The sequence below is a fragment of the Microtus ochrogaster genome, chromosome 2 (genome assembly GCF_000317375.1).
Source record: "Microtus ochrogaster isolate Prairie Vole_2 chromosome 2, MicOch1.0, whole genome shotgun sequence".
Taxonomy (NCBI): Eukaryota; Metazoa; Chordata; class Mammalia; order Rodentia; family Cricetidae; genus Microtus; species Microtus ochrogaster.
Genome location: NC_022010.1, coordinates 82,174,937 through 82,180,283, shown reverse-complemented (window position 1 = coordinate 82,180,283; position 5,347 = coordinate 82,174,937).

The following is a 5,347-nucleotide window of genomic DNA, read 5'->3' as shown; positions in this document are numbered from 1 at the left end:
AAAAATATCTAGAGAAATGTATATCCAATTTTTATCACCAGAATTTCAGGAATCTAAAAACATAGAAAGTTTTCAACTTTGGGTGAACATTTCTGTTCTTCAAAGCATTAATTATGCCTACAACCATAAATTGAGGATGCCTATAATAGTCCAATGGGAATGAAGAATAAATAATGAAAGCCTAGACTAACTATATGCTCTGTGAAAGAAGGGAATTCCTGTCCTATTCACTTCCACACTTATCTTATACAGTCGAATATCTGGTACAGAACAAAGTTCAATACATATAGCCAAATAAATGAAAGAGTAAAAAAAAAAAAAGAATACAGTTTCCATGCAATTATTTCGGGGCATAAGCTAAGCTAGCCATGCAGGCGGCAGGGTGCTGGGGACGCAGCTCTGCCGCTCCTATTTCAACAATATTGGTCTAATGCAAATTTCATTTCATGGCAAATTTTTTTTATTTGGCAGTTTTATCTACAATAAAATGGAGATGATATTAGCCACCTATCAATAAGGAAAATCTCCATAAGCATGGCAAATATTTCAGTGTAATAAATGCCATAGATGTTAATCTTGTAATCATTGCAGTCCTGTTTAAACATAATCAACTAATGTTTTGACTGAACATGAGTCAATGAAGCCTAATTTTTAGATTTGGGAACTTTCTCACCACATAAATATGTGGCTTAATCTTGATTAAAGTAAGTTCATGTTGGTAGGCATTCTGTGACATTCCTCTTGGCCAGAAGTTTATGGAAATTTCAGATGTAAGCCCTGAATGTTTTCTCTCCTAGTTATTATGCTATGTCTAGTCTTATTTATTTTGTGTCTACAGCCACATATATGGAAAATAGATTTGTATTTGTCTCATCCTTATTTTACTTCTGCAAATACATTTTGTTGAATACTTGTCCATAATACAGAATATGTCATAAAAATGTTTAAGGTCAAGTCTGTGAGTACTATGGGAAGGTTATGTCAGTTTCATTAGATAATTTCAAATTTGGCACTAGTATCCAAAATACCTGTTAGTATTTTATAGTTAGAGTTTCCTCAGATCTCCAGAATCTATCTTTACTCATAGGAGGATAGTAAGAGCTAAAATAAGATAAATTAGGTGCAAAATATGTGCTATATAATTCTAGATTAGACTCATCTCTAAGATCAGAAAGAAAAACTGGATGATGTTTCCAACTGTAAAACTCCGAAATGTCTAACATTTCAAAAATGAGATTAAATCAAGTGAGAATTCAGATGTTTATAAGTCTTCCTGTGAATGGAATATGTAATATTGATATATCCCTTGCTTTATAAAATACACATCAACCAATAAGACTGTAATAACTTGCCTCTGCTGTTGTAGATCACTTTACCTGTGATGTACGACCAGAGTAGAAAACACTTAAAATGAGTTAAACACAAAAAACACTCTTGTAATGTTTCCCCAGATGAACAGTTTAGGAAATTTTAACATGTTGCTGAATGTGCTAAATGAGAGGATATTATCTGCAAGCATTAATCACAGTTCATAGCATGTGTATATCCTGAGCACCTAGTGGTGAGTGTTCAGATGGAATAAACATAATATCTGGATTGATGACTATACTAAAACTCCCTTCATGCAATATCCCCCAAGTAAAGTGTTTTACAAATGTTTAAAGGTGCATAACTCATTGCTGGGAGCCGATTTGAATAGCTGCCATTACAAGATGGCATTTGGCCCCAGCTTCGCTTGATAGATAACTCCATATTAGGGTTGCAGTCACTGGAAAACAGGGTGAGTTGTTGTGATCTAGCTGCCCACACTTCCCCTGACAGGGATGTTCCCCTGCTTTCTTTCCTGCCGGTGGGTCTCCAGAAAAGCAGTTAAAAGTATCAAAGGATCAAAAGTTGCTAGGCAGACTCCCTATATAAGCAGCTATAGTTCAGAGCTCCGGGCCCCTTGCTTTCTGCTCTCCGTACAACCAAGAGGCTCCAATAAAGCGTGATTTGAGAAGAATCCTTGTCTAGTGGCTGTTCCTTCCTGCTGGTCAGAAAGTTCGCCGCAACTCATCAGTATAAACTGTTATGGATTTATCCAGTATTAATTTATTGAATCTTTAAATATTTTGTTTATTCACTTCATATTCAAGATGAGTAATGAAATCTGGCATAAAAACCTACTATATTTTAAAATCTTAATGAATGGGCAACATTTTAGAGATATGACATTTTAGTACAGTTTCTGTTTTAATGAATTGAACAGTTAAATAGTAATTGTCGATATGATTTTATGATTTATTATTTTAAAATCTTAAACAACAGTCTATGTAATTTATCTAAACTAATTCTAAATTCTGTATGGAATATGATTCTTTCTGTGTACATGTTTTATATAGATAGTAGACATAACGCATATTTCCTTATGAGTTATACATCTAATTACATTTTCATTTGATCTTGATTTAAATTTCATATGGGATATCTATCAGAAAAATTGTACACTTGTTTTAGATTTTCCAATCTTGTGAAGTACATGTTTTAAAGTATGACCAAGTAATTCTTTGAATTTCCTTGGTGTCATTTGTTATTTTCTCCATTTTCATTTCTGATTTTGTTAAAATAGATGTCTTCTCTCTGTTTTTTAGTTAGTTTGGATAATGGTTTGCTAATTTGTTGATTGTCTTAAAGTAAAAACTCTTTATTTCCATTGATTTGTGTTTCTATTTCACGGATGTCAGCCCTCAGTTTGTTTGCTATTGCCATCTACTTCTCTTGGTTGTGTTTGATTTTTACATTCTAGAGCTTCCAGATGTAGTTTTAAATTGCAAGTATGAGGTCATTCCAAATACCATTTTAAGAAACACTGCTATGAACGTTCCTCTTAGCACTGCTTTCTTTGTATATCATTAGTTTGGTTATGTTGTATCTTTGTTTTCATTAAATTCTAGTAAGTCTTTAATTTCTTTATTTGTTCCTTGACATACTTGTCATTCAGTTGAGTTGTTCAGTGTTTATGAGTTTGCAGCCTTCCTTTTTTGCCTGTTGCTGTTGAGATATAGCTTTAATTCTTTAATCCACTGTAGTCTGATTGGACACAGGAGATAGTTTTAATTTTCTTGTATCTTCTGAGACTTGCTTTTTGATAAAATAGGTGATCAACTTTGCAGAATTATCTGTGAGAAGTATGTGTATTTTTTTGTGTTTTGGTAAAATGTTCTGTAGATACTTGTAAGATACATTTAAATCACCTCTCTGAACTCTTTCATTTCTCTGTGTAGTTTTTATAAATGGATGAACTGTTCATTGGTGAAAGTTGGGTATTGAAGTTTCCAGGTATAATTCTAGTAGGTCTGCCTTTATGTGTTGTTTAGCCATTTTCCCTGAAGCTTATAATATCCTCTCTTTATTGTGTGTATTTTGTGCTTTGATTATTATGTTGCAAGGGGACATTCATTTCTGGTACAATCTATTGGTGTTCCCTAAGATTCCTGACTTTTATAAACATATACTTTAAGTTGGGCATTTTTCTTCTATGATTTTTTTAAAAAAATATTTTATGACCTTTGAGCTGGGATTTTTTTATTCCTGTTATCTTATGCTTATTTAGTCTTTTCATGGTGTCCCATGTATCCTGAATGTATTGTTTGGGAGGTATTTGACATATTCTTTCACTAATGTACCTATTTTTTCTATCATATCTTCAAACCTCAGATCCTATCTTTAATTTCTTGCATTCTACTGGTAATAACTGTGACTGTAGTTATTATTCATTTATTTGAGTTTTCAATTTCCAGAATGTCCTCAGTTTGTAGGTTTTTGTTTGTTTTGTTTGTTTATATTTCCACACTTCAGGACTCAAAACAATCCCTTCACCTGTTTGTTTTATCTTTGTTTTCTTTAAAGGATTTATTTATTTTCTCCAATTGTTTGTGTTTTCTTTTAGGGGTTTGTTCATTTCCTCTTTAAGTCCTTTATCATGTTTATAATGTTGGATTTAAGGTTGTTTTCTTTTGTTACAATTGTGTTAGAATATTCAGATCTTGCTTAGGATAGCTGGACTCTGGCAGTGATATTACTATTGATGACTGTGTTCTTACACTGACATTTAGGCATCTGGATTTGAGGTGATTATAGGTCTATCTTCCAATTCCTGATTTTATTTTTGTGGGATGGGTATTTTGTTCCTTTGTTTCTGCTTTCTCTCTGGTCTTCTCAGTGCTTTGTAGGGTTGAGTAGTTTGTCTCTACCCAAGTTGTGGACTGGATTTCTGATTGATGAGTTAGATTCTGGTTGATCAGTAGCTTTCTGCCCAAGTGAGGGACTGGAGAACTGGTAGCTGGAGTGTCCTCTTGTCTAGTGAGAGGTCCTCTGATATTCAAGGTGCCAGTGTGGCCTCTATGTTTCTGCATGCTTGGCCTCTAATGAAGCAGGGGACTTGATTGGAAGTCTATATACAACAGTGTGACTTTGGTATAAACATGTAGGACACAGTTAATTGTATCAAGTAAATGATACACATCTGTCATTGCTCTGTTAATTTAGTGTTTTCTAGGCCTTTTGTTGATTTCATAGGAGTAAGACTGTGAAGGATAAAACTGGTTACCTTTCATGTGGACCTATGGACCTCCGTGAATGAGATCTTTAACCTTCTTTTTTTACAGCATCTTGACAACACCATTTCTGTGAAACTTTATGATTAAAATACTATAAAGAGTGATTATTTAATTTTATTATCTCTTCAGAGTATAGGATGTGTAGTCTTGGAGAAGCACAGCATTGAAAACTTATTTTATTTTCTAGAAATATTTCTAATATTTTAGACTAAACCCAACAACATTTAAAATAAAAACTTTACTTATTCCATTTTTGGGAACAACCCTTTGATGAATTTCATCCAGAATTGCATAGAATATAAGCCATTTACTGATGGATCCTTTTATTTCTTAAGATGTTTATTCAAATATTAAGTTAGTTATCAAAAATACCAATAAATCTACTTGAGTGTAAATTCCATGTCCAAAATTATTGTCTTTTTTAGTGTGATTTGTAGATATAGTATCGGTTAATATAGATATGGAAATAGATCAATACTATTTACAAAGAGTAACATTTGTTTATAAAAAAAAACCATATCACTAACAGAGCAAATTAGTACATCCATCAGAGGAAACAGTCTTAAAATAGACAGTGAAGTTAAGCAAATATCTGCTCCCTCAATTTTAACAGTGTGTGTGTGTATGTTTGTCTGTGTGTGTGTGTGTGTGTGTGTGTGTGTGTGTGTGTGTGTATAAGAGCTGGAGAGAGAAAAGAAACTGAATAACATATGTAAAAATACCCATTTAATCATTAGGTATTTCATGAA